Genomic DNA, 12,196 nt, shown 5'->3' with positions numbered 1-12,196 from the left:
CAATGTAGAAGTTTTGACAGCAAAACTCCTAAACATTCAACAGCGCAATAAAACAGCTAACCAGTACACTGCAGAAATAGAAAAATTAACAAAATCGTTAGAAGGTGCTTACATATCAGACGGACTTGCACCTGATGTGGCAACCAAATATGCCACACAATCAGCTGTAAAAGCCATGTGTAAAAACTCGGCTAACGAAAGAGTAAAACTAATAATGCAGGCAGGAACGTACATATCTATGAACGAGGCTATTTCAAAATTCACGAATAGCTGTACTGAAGTCACGGGTAACCCAAATACAGTGTTACGCTTGACGCGCTCGCAAGGTAATTACCGAGGTAACTTCCGAAGAAGCTACCAAAATAATAATTATAGAAGTAACCAAAACCGAAGATATTACGGTAACACTAACAGATATAGCAACAACAATAATAATAGACAAAATAATAATATCCAAAGACGTAATTTTGGAGGTCAGTCAAGATCATCCAATCAGGGAAACACAAGGAACCTCCGTAATATAAACCAACAGGAAAACCAGCCAACTCCATCCCAACAGTAAATTCTAACGGTAATAAAGTATGCACATTCAACTTGCATCTAAACAGCTACATATCTTCCAATACTACCCTAAATAAGTCAACTTCGACGTTCCTGATAGATACAGGAGCGGATATCTCAATGTTGTTGTTGTTGTTGTAGCAATGCTCGCCCCACCTAATAGCCGCGACCGATCACAAATTGTCATCAATATCCTCTAACGGGAGTCCAAGGAAACTTGCCGTTTCAACAGGGGTGGACCATAAGGAAAGGGGTGTTAGAGGCGTTGGTTCCACATTACAATTAAAGAGATGGTTGGTGTCATGTGGGGACACATTGCAAGCAGGGCATACATTTTGTATGTCGGGGTTGATTCTGGATAGGTAAGAGTTTAACCTGTTACAGTATCCAGAACGAAGTTGAGCAAGAGTGACACGCGTTTCCCTGGGGAGTATGCGTTCCTCTTCTGCGAGTTCTGGATATTTTTCTTCAAGTACTGGATTCACCGGGCAATTCCCGACATAAAGGTCCGACGCCTGTCTATGGAGTTCACCAAGGACCTGCTTGTGTTTTTCCGCTTCATACGGCTGGGTTCTCAGGTGCCGTATTTCCTCAAAATGCTTACGGAGATGACTCCTTAGGCCCCTAGGCGGTGCTGGTTCGTCAATCAGATGGCTGTTGGGATGCCCAGGTTTCTGGGTATTCAACAGAAACTGTTTGGTCAGCATCTCATTTCTCTCCCTGATGGGGAGTATTCTCGCCTCATTATGCAGATGGTGTTCTGGGGACATAAGAAGACAGCCCGTGGCGATTCTGAGAGCAGTATTTTGGCAGGCCTGTAGTTTCTTCCAGTGGGTGGTTTTTAGGCTTGGCGACCATATGGGTGACGCGTAGCACGTAATCGGCTGGCTAATTGCTTTGTATGTGGTCAAGAGCGTTTCTTTATCTTTTCCCCAGGTACTGCCAGCAAGGGATTTGAGGATTTTATTACGGCTCTGAATTCTTGGAACAATTGCGGTTGCGTGCGCACCAAAATGTAGATCCTGATCAAACGTCACACCCAAGATTTTGGGGTGTAGGACAGTCGGTAGCGTAGTGCCATCGACGTGGATGTTCAATATGGTCGACATTTGGGGCGTCCATGTTGTAAATAAGGTCGCGGAAGATTTAGTCGGTGACAATGCCAGGTTTCGCGAGGCGAAAAAACTGGAGAGATCAGGGAGACAGCCGTTTATTTTATTGCATAGCTCATCGATCTCTGGGCCTGGGCCTGGGCCTGTGGCCATTATTGTGCAGTCATCAGCGTAGGAAACGATTGTGACTCCTTCCGGTGGTGAAGGTAGCTTAGATATGTAGAAATTAAACAAAAGCGGGGATAGGACACCACCCTGTGGCACCCCTTGTTTAATTCTCCTTTGTATTGATGTTTCGTTTCTGAATTGCACCGATGCCTGCCGACCACCCAGATAATTTGCGGTCCACCTTTTAAGACATGGGGGAAGGGTGGACCCTTTCAGGTCTTGCAGTAACGAGCCATGGTTGACCGTATCAAAAGCTTTTGATAGGTCTAACGCTACGAGTACTGTTCTATGGTGGGGATATTGATTCAAACCGCAATTTATCTGGGTGCTAATGACATTTAGCGCGGAGGTACTACTATGGAGTTTTCTGAAGCCATGCTGATGAGGGGCTAGCTGCAAATGTGCTTGGAAATGAGGGAGCAAAATGGCTTCAAGCGTCTTTGCCACTGGCGATAGGAGAGATATCGGACGATATGACTCACCTACGTTAGCTGGTTTCCCAGGCTTTAGTAGCGGGACCACCTTGGCCATTTTCCATTTCTCGGGTATGACAAAGGTGGAAAGAGACAGGTTGAAGACATGCGCTAAATAATTGAAACCCTCTTTCCCTAGGTTTTTAAGCATCGGCATGGCTATGCCGTGTGGGCCCACTGCTTTGGATGGTTTAGCGCGACCAATGGCGTCCTCAACCTCTCTAGCGGTGATGGTAATTGGTGACGCGCTGAGTTTGTGTTTATGTGCACGTCTATTGGCTCTCCGTCTATCTTTGTCGACCGTAGGATGCATTATATATTGTCGGCAGAAAGCGCTCGCGCATTTTTTCGCATCCGACAGCACCTTATCGCCAAAGGCGATGGAAACTTTGTCTTTGTGCTTAGTCGGATTCGATAGGGACTTTACGGTGGACCAAAGTTTACCTACACCGGTAGAGAGGTTACAACCTCTTAGGTGTTCTTCCCATTTCGCCCGCTTGTGTTCGTCCACAAGCAATCTGATGCGTTGGTTTATATCCCTTATTTGGGGGTCGCCTGGATCAAGCTGTCTTATAAGGTCGCGTTCCCTCGCTAAGCTCGCGGCCTCCGCCGGGAAGTGGGGCCGGATTTCGGGAATTCTCCCGGCGGGAATGAAATGTGCCGAGGCGGATTCAATGACCTTACGGAAGGCACGCTCCCTTTGGCGGGCAGCAGTCGGGATAGGGAGGGCAGCAAAGCTGCTGTCTGTTGCAGATTTATATTCTTCCCACTTTCCTTTTTTGAAGTTTATGAAAGTGCGTTTTTCGGTGACGATGAAGTCGGCGGTACGCTCGAACGAAATAAGTATGGGCAGGTGGTCGGATGCCAATGTTACCATCGGCTGCCAGTTGACGCAGTTTACGAGTTCTGCGCTCACGATTGAGATATCTGGCGAGCTATGACAGCTTCCTACCATACGTGTGGGGGCGTCTCCGTTAATTGTGCAGAACGTCGTTTCGTCTATTTGATCCGCCAACATCTCACCCCTACTGTCCGCCCGCAAGTTTGAATGCCATAGGTCGTGATGGGCATTGAAATCGCCTAAGAAAATGCGATTGTTGCCAGTGAGTAAGGCCTCGATATTCGGGCGGTATCCACTGGGGCAACAGGTGACAGGAGGGATGTAGATGTTGATGATTTCTAGATTTGCATCGCCTGACCGGACAGATAGGCCTTGACGTTCTAAGACATTGTCCCTGCGGTCGATGCCAGGATCAAATATATGATATTGCACAGAGTGGTGTATAATAAACGCGAGGCCGCCTCCATTTCCGCACTCGCGGTCTTTCCTGTGGACAGTATAACCAGAGCAGGTCTGCAATGCAGATCTTGCTGTGAGTTTAGTCTCTTGAATCGCAGCAATGCGGATGTTGTGCCGCTTCATGAAATCGACTATCTCCGTAATCTTCCCAGTTAGTCCATTACAGTTGAACTGCAGAATTCTGAAGTGCATGAGGGGTGACGCCGCCACTCTAGGGGTAAGTGAGGGGTGACTACGCCTAGGTTGTGGAAGGCCAGGACGCAATTGCTGTTGTGGCCTTGGGACTGGGCGCCCTTGGGCAAGCATTGGGGTACCCGGATGATTTGGGTTTGCGACCTGGCAACATGGCGCGATGAAACCCGTCGAGGGGTTGCCGTCGCGGAGACCAGAACATCTAGGAAAGTGGCACCACCCAAGGCAGGAGCTGCATTGAGCGGATGTCGCAAACCTATATATTCTGTGCTGTCAGACGGTGCAAACGGAGGCAGGGACTAAGAGTCTGTTTCCCTGACCTGCACGATTGCTGCCAGAAAAGAGGGGAGGAGAAAAAGACGGGGGCAGGGGCTGATGCTCAGCATTGCTACCAGCTCTACTACGAAGGTAGTAGTTATGAGTGGTATCAGCTGTTTGAGTTGCTGGCGCCGTGGGGCGCGAGCAGCAGCGGGTACTTGTTGTGGCTTGCTGAGCAGCGAAGCTGCTGAAAGGTAGTGGGGATACGCTTAGGCGTAGACTACGGGACGCCCTTGGGCGTGAGCAGCAAGGAGCCAGAAAAGATTTATAAAAGTTACGTGGACGTCGGGTTTTGGGATCAAGCCCAGAACAACCTGTCCGATGCAACCATCCCTTGCACGAGACACACTGAACAGAGTATGACCGTCCTAAAAAGATTCTTTTCTGGCAAATGCAGCAAAACCATTTCTCAGGACCGGGGTGAGGAGACGGACCCGGATTGGGTTCGATACCTTCCCGGAGTAAGAGAATATGTAGCAGTCCTGCTGCAAGGAGCTGCTGGGAGGATGACAATTTGTGGGAGGGACGAAACAAATTAAATGGGGTCACACTGAAATGACAGTCCTTGGTCGGGAAAAATCCCGAGTCGCTCCGGTACATAGAACCGACTGCCTTGGGAAGCGCGGATATCTCAATAATAAAGAAGGGTCAAATTGACAGTAATGTCACAATAAATAACTCACAAATCACAGATTTAAAAGGTATAGGCCCAGGCATAACAAGCACACTTGGAACAGTAAAAGAAGATCTAACAGATGATAGTCTTTTAATACGACATAAGTTTCACATAGTAGAAGACAATTTCCCAATCCCATGTGATGGGAAAATATAATTGCATATTAGATTATAATAAGATTGGGGACATCCTAATATTAAGACCATATGACTACCCAGAAGATATAGTTATACAAATGACAAATAAACCAAAAATTAATAGCATTACAATACCCGCTAGAGCTGAAGTAGTTAGACAGGTTCATATCAATAGTCACAATAAGGAACTATTAGTGCCTCATCAATAATTGACTAAGGGCATTTTAGTAGCCAACACTATAGTAAACTCAAATCAAGCTTTAATCAGAATCATAAATACAACAGATAAACATGCAATCATTCAAGATTATGACATCAAAACAGAAAGTTTAGAGGATTATGTAATAATTGAAAATACACCTCAATGTAAAGATAATAGTAAAGAAAAGTTAGAAAGATTAAATAAAAATTTCCCACCATTCGCTAGTAAATCACTCAACACATTATGCTCAGAATTCATTGATATATTCTCATTAGAAACAGAACCAATTACGACCAACAACTTCTACAAACAAAAGTTGCATCTGAAGGATAACACTCCTGTGTACATTAAAAATTATAGACTACCCCAAGCACATAAGAATGAAATAAATAAACAAGTAAATAAACTAATTCAAGATGATATTATTGAACCATCAACCTCAGAGTACAACAGCCCTATTCTATTAGTACCTAAAAAATCTCTTCCGGGCAAAGAAGAAAAAAGGTGGAGATTAGTGGTCGATTTCAGACAAATAAATAAAAAATTAACGGCTGATAAATTCCCTTTTCCTAGAATAGATGATATTCTGGATCAATTGGGAAGAGCAAAATATTTCTCATGCCTAGATTTAATGTCAGGATTTCACCAAATAGAACTCAACCCAGAATCAAGAGATATAACATCCTTTACAGCAGACAACGGTACTTATCGGTTCAAGAGATTACCTTATGGCCTCAAAGTAGCGCCAAACTCATTCCAGAGGATGATGTCATTGGCGTTCGCAGGTCTAAAACCATCACAAGCATTCTTGTACATGGATGATTTAGTGGTGTTGGGATGCTCTGAAAAACATATGATTAAAAATTTACGGGATGTATTCTCCACATGTAGGAAATATAATTTAAAATTACAATTGTGGGAGGGACGCAACAAATTAAATGGGGTTACACTGAAATGACAGTCCTTGGTCGGGAAAAATCCCATTTCTCAGGACCGGGGTCAGGAGACGGACCCGGATTGGATTCGATACCTTCCCGGAGCAAGAGAATATGGAGCAGTCCTGCTGCAAGGAGCTGCTGGGAGGATGACAATTTGTGGGAGGGACGCAACAAATTAAATGGGGTTACACTGAAATGACAGTCCTTGGTCGGGAAAAATCCCGAGTCGCTCCGGTAAGAACCGACTGCCTTGGGAAGCGTGCTCAACTTTGTGTGATTGAATTATACATTCGTGAAAATGGCATTGCAAATTATTGGGGTTTCCATGTACGTAGGAAGTTCTAGATTTAAGTAGAACCTAGAGAATCTGAAGGGTAATCCAAAGAGGCCTCTAACACAAAATCGGAAAAATTGCACATTCATACTTCTGGCTAGCTAGCGACGATATGATGAGAAAATAATTTTATAGAAGGTGTAATTGAAAAATTGGTATCAAAACCGATATATTGCTGTTTAGATGTGTTTTTTTTTTTTTTTTTTTTTTTTTGTATTCAATAATCGAATGTAGCAAAATTTTAATTTTTTCCTGTCACATGTATGCTGCTACAATCACAAAAACTTTGTAGAATATTTCGATAATGGCCTAGTTGAGGGGTCGACTGCTAATACGCTACCAAAAATATCGAGAGAGGTGTCGAAAGACGCGTATTAATATCGAGAACAATAATCCGATGGCGGAAAAGAAAAATTTTATTATTATTATTTTTGGTAGCGTATTAGCAGTCGACACCTTAACTAGACTATTACCAATATTTCTAATTTCGAATTCAAAACTCATTACGAGCATACTGCCGTGGGATTCAATGAGTTGATTAGCGCAATACAAAGCTTTATAGCTTCAAAGCTCCCGCAACCCAATTGTCAACCTCACCTACGCGAGGAGAATCCTGTTACAAATATGAATCATACACATGCTTTGCAGGCGAGGCTCTGGCGACCCAAGTTCCCCATGGAACTAGGGGGTGGGGAGGGCGGTATGGCCTAGAAGGTTTAAATAAATCGTTCCCGTGGTGGTAGGGCTAGTGGTGGTTTGTTACGGGAACGTACCGAATCTATATCCGGTAAAGGATCATCAACATCGATAACACTCCCCCCAAAAGTCTTCGAGGAGTGTCTTTATCGTTAATACAACAACAACAGCATATTTCCGTTAGTAGCATAACACGCCACATCTTGAAATAAAATACAAAATTGAAAGTGAACTAACGGAACAGTGAATATAACGAAATAAAGAAGCATGGCAACACGCCACATATTGAAATAAAATAGAGAAAATTCTCGTATTTGAACAATCATAAGTCATAAGTCAAAATAACGGAACAAAAAACTGATGGCAACACGCCACATATTGAAATAAAATACAAAATTGAAAGTGAACTAACGGAACAGTGAACATAACGGAATAAAAAACTCATGGCAACACGCCACATATTGAAATAAAATAGAGAAAATTCTCGTAATTGGTGATGGCGCTTTAATTCATTGAATGGGCCAAATAATTAGATTTATAATCGACCTCCCTAGCCACGGTGCGGGAGTAACTGAAACCCCTAAAAAAATAAAAATAAAAAGAATATGACCTATTAAATCACTTTATAGAAAGCCATTATAATGTGAATATGAAAAAATATCGAGAGAGGTGTCGAAAGACGCGTATTAATCTCGAGAACAATAATTCGATGGCGGAAAAGAAAAATTTTATTATTATTATTTTTGGTAGCGTATTAGCAGTCGACCCCTCAACTAGAATATTACCAATATTTCTAATTTCGAATTCAAAACTCATTACGAGCATACTGCCGTGGGATTCAATGAGTGGATTAGCGCAATACAAAGCTTTATAGCTTCAAGGCTCCCGCAACCCAATTGTCAACCTCACCTACGCGAGGGGAATCCTGTTACAAATATGAATCATACACATGCTTTGCAGGCGAGGCTCTGGCGACCCAATTTCCCCATGGAACTAGGGGGTGGGGAGGGCGGTATGGCCTAGAAGGTTTAAATAAATCGTTCCCGTGGTGGTAGGGCTAGTGGTGGTTTGTTACGGGAACGTACCGAATCTATATCCGGCAAAGGATCATCAACATCGATAACACTCCCCCCAAAAGTCTTCGGGGAGTGTCTTTATCGTTAATACAACAACAACAGCATATTTCCGTTAGTAGCAAAAAGTGTGATAAGTGAAATCAAAGAAATATGAAGTGCGAGTTTTACGTTTGCTTTAATTAAATAGTTTCATTTGGTACACAGCAAAATCTAATGAATATGACCTACTTTTTTTCCGTTCTTGTCCTTTCACCGGAGTGGAAGTGCAGTGCTAGCCTCGGCTCAACCAAATAAATTTGGGCTTGAATTGGTTGAGCCGAAATCTATAATGGGCCTAAGGGTGGCACATGCACTCCACTCTGGTGAATTGGCGGAGTTGGGATGTGCAATGCTTCCCTCAACTAGAGTTAGGGAAAGCGTATGCACTCCCAACAGGAAGTATTCTAATGGCGTGACGCCACATAACGGGAAAATAAAATTAAAAAAAGTGAAGAAAGAAAAAACGAACATATCGGAACAAAAAAAAAAACAAAAAAAAAACAAAAGCAAAACAAAAAAAAACAAAAAAAACAAAAAAAAACAAAAAAAAAAACCAAAAAAAAAAACAAAAAAAAAACAAAAAAAAACAAAACAAACAAAAAAAAACAAAAAAAGAACAATCAAGTCATAAGTGAAAATAACGGAACAAAAAACCGATGGCAACACGCCACATATTGAAATAAAATACAAAATTGAAAGTGAACTAACGGAACAGTGAAGATAACGAAATAAAAAAGCATGGCAACACGCCACATATTGAAATAAAATAGAGAAAATTCTCGTATTTGAACAATCATAAGTCATAAGTCAAAATAACGGAACAAAAAACTGATGGCAACACGCCACATATTGAAATAAAATACAAAATTGAAAGTGAACTAACGGAACAGTGAAAAAAACGAAACAGTGAACATAACGGAATAAAAAACTCATGGCAACACGCCACATATTGAAATAAAATAGAGAAAATTCTCGTAATTGGTGATGGCGCTTTAATTCATTGAATGGGCCAAATAATTAGATTTATAATCGACCTCCCTAGCCACGGTGCGGGAGTAACTTAAACCCCTAAAAAAATAAAAATAAAAAGAATATGACCTATTAAATCACTTTATAGAAAGCCATTATAATGTGAATATGGGGAATAATGCTTTTCGGAGCCCGAAATTAGACGCGAACTGCATTCATGTCTTGTAAATCGTAAAGCAGTTAAATTAAGAAAAGAAACAAATATATTAATTTATGCTTAAGAGGGGCCCGCTTCACACTCCGCCATGGCTCGCGCCCAAAACAACCCATTTATTTGCTGTAACTCCCAACTCCAGGCCAAGGTGTACCTGATCCACTCCTATGGCAAAAATGTACAGGGTAATTCTATACGACAGTATGTCACTCTTAATACAAGTCTAAAAAGATGCTAATCCAGAAAACGCGTCTTTTGACACCCCTTCCAATATTTTGGCATTACTCGAGTACTATAATTAGTAATATTGGTACCGGAACGTATCGGATCTGCATCCGGCGAGGGACCGTCAACATCGATAACACTCACCAAGACCTTCGGGGAGTGTCTTTATTGCTACAACAACAACATAATAATCACTCCCCCCATTAAGGAAACCATTCACTTATTTCTCCACCAAATATCATTTATATTTAACCCGGAATCGTTAATGGTGCAGTAATGGATGTTAAACCGTAAAAGTTAGTAATATGTACCTGCCTTTATATTCAACAAAAATTGTAGATCAAGTGGAAGTGTACTTAATGTATCCTCTGCTGTTTTAGCCGCGTCTATTTTGCTTGAATTTGTCTTTGTATTTTAATGCAAAATTATATTCTGTGGGTCCTCTGTGAATGGAGCTGCAATAAATGTCTCGAATATTTAGCATATTTAGGTAAGCTCCTTAAATTTATATTTATTTCTTATTTAATGCACTGTTCGCTTGCACTTCCACGAAAATTTACATTTAGAACTTGCAAAATAATTGATGATCTTATCGATAGTTGATGCGATAGTTGTTATCTCCTGATTTTAGTCACTCCTCGTGTTCCAATGGTACATTAACCAGATACTGATACGAGTGATGACTAAGTGTGATATCTTATCTGTCAACTGCCTGACAGGATGTTCAATATGGCTAATTTTAAGCGTTTTGACAGCGTGTTCAATATGGCGGCGCCTATCTTCAGCGGGTGATAGAAAGAGATACAGAATGAGACAGCGATAGTCAATTACAAATCAGGTGATCCAATCAATTTGGAATTTTGACGTCTATGCAGAAGATATCACACTTAGTTATCATTCACAATGCAGTTTTTCATATAGATGAGTTTAACACACGCTTATGCATTAAGCATATATGACACTACTTTATTTTTCAAAACACAAGAACAATTTCTATCATGAAAAAGCGAGACCACTATTCCCCCAAAATTAGTGAGTTTGACATGTTTTTGTTTATGTTGTACATTTTATTGTTACATTAACACCTTTAACAATAAAAACAATGCAAATAACACGCGAAAATTGTTTCGGCCTCTAGTGGTTCACTTTTTTCACAAGAAAGTTATTTTAGTTGTGTTTTTATACACCAAATTTTCAAACTAAAAACAAAATTTTCATGTGTCAGAAAAAAATAAAGAAAAAACCGCCGAATGTCAAAAAAACCTATCGAAATACAAACTGGCTCGTTTGTTTTTAATGAACTAGATTGTATTTTCCTTGTATTTCGTTAGTTTTTTGAAATATAGTTTACACACTTACACCAGTACTGAAACCGTATTAGGAGGGAGTGCGACACAAAATTGAAGGTAAAATACAAGAAAAAATACACGAAAATAAAGTAGTGTCATATAGGTATTATGAATACATTGCACGTATTTTTATGGAGAGCGGTATGATGAGCGACACTGGCGCCATCTGATATTGAAAAGTAGCCATCTCCCAAATTTTGTTCCAAGCAAATCATAAGAAGAAGAATGTGGCATTCGCTTTGGCTAAGGGTGTTGGCACATTTTGCAAGTGAAATTATTTTTCCCACTGGTTAGTAAATTTTCATACATTTTTCGCAATTAAAAACTGCAATATAACAATCGATTACGACACAAAATAAGTTAGCAAGTACTTATGTTGTATATGGAGAATGGTTATAACAATGGTTCGCGAAATTTTGTATGTGAATGGACAAGGCGTAATAAACTTCAATTCCAAAGTCTGAAGTTCCTTCACATTTACAAACGCAAAATTTTGGTTGATTGTGGCGATGTTATTGGAATGCATAAGCTTGTGTTAAACGCATCTATATGAAAAATGTCATTGTGTCACCGCCTTTAACATGCATAGCCGTGTTTTTTTACACGCGTATACGCTTAGGAGACTCATCTAGCGGCAGTAGTTAAACAACTGGCAACCATTGTACAGGTCTACAAGTAGGATATGTAGCAGCACGCACATACACAGCCACGCTCACCTGATAAATTGCTTGTTCTTGTTCGTTTTTTGTGTGGATGCTATTTGGCAGTGTTGTACTTCTTAGGTCCAAGAAAATTTAGTAGCTGCTAACGAAAACTGTGTAAAATTTTTATTGCAAAATTACAAAGAAATATCCTTATTTACTTTCAAATGAGCACTTAATTACATCTCTTTTTAATATGCATATGTTTTGGACAATTTTAATTAACAAATTGTGATACTTTATTACTGGGGACGATTGCTAAAACATGGCCAAAACCGTTGAGGGAAGTATTAATAGACGCGTTTTTGCCTCGGTTCCAATAATTCGAATACTTTTCCGCCTTTGGACTATTGATAACAGGACAAAACGCGTCTTTTCATTTTTCTTTCCGCTTTTTTGGACGGGTTATTGTAGTCGACCTCGGTTTCAAACTGTTTTTCGCGGAGAACTTTTGAACGGGTAGAAAAACTTAACTCCCGTGTTTGTATTCTTAATACTGAAATAACTACGCGTCCT

The 12,196-nt window shown here is 40.9% G+C and overlaps 1 protein-coding gene across 3 annotated transcripts in view; it reads right to left on the bottom strand.

Moving 5' to 3' along the window:
• The window catches only part of LOC137239567 (zinc finger protein weckle-like), a 185,253-nt gene that overhangs the window by 39,059 nt on the left and 133,998 nt on the right, over nt 1-12,196 (bottom strand). Inside the window, exon 1 of one of the 3 annotated variants that reach the window (XM_067765000.1) lies at nt 9,942-10,276. The exons of 1 other annotated variant lie outside the window; for it this stretch is intronic. The gene's annotated coding sequence lies outside the window, so the exon portion shown is untranslated. Of the gene's footprint in view, nt 1-9,941; nt 10,277-12,196 lie in introns of those variants that run through there. One more of the 3 variants, XM_067764999.1, reaches the window with a different exon arrangement.

This window comes from Eurosta solidaginis, chromosome 2 (genome assembly GCF_040869045.1).
Source record: "Eurosta solidaginis isolate ZX-2024a chromosome 2, ASM4086904v1, whole genome shotgun sequence".
Classification (NCBI taxonomy): Eukaryota; Metazoa; Arthropoda; class Insecta; order Diptera; family Tephritidae; genus Eurosta; species Eurosta solidaginis.
Note: the sequence above shows the minus strand (reverse complement) of the source record. Positions and strands in the feature narration are given on the sequence as shown.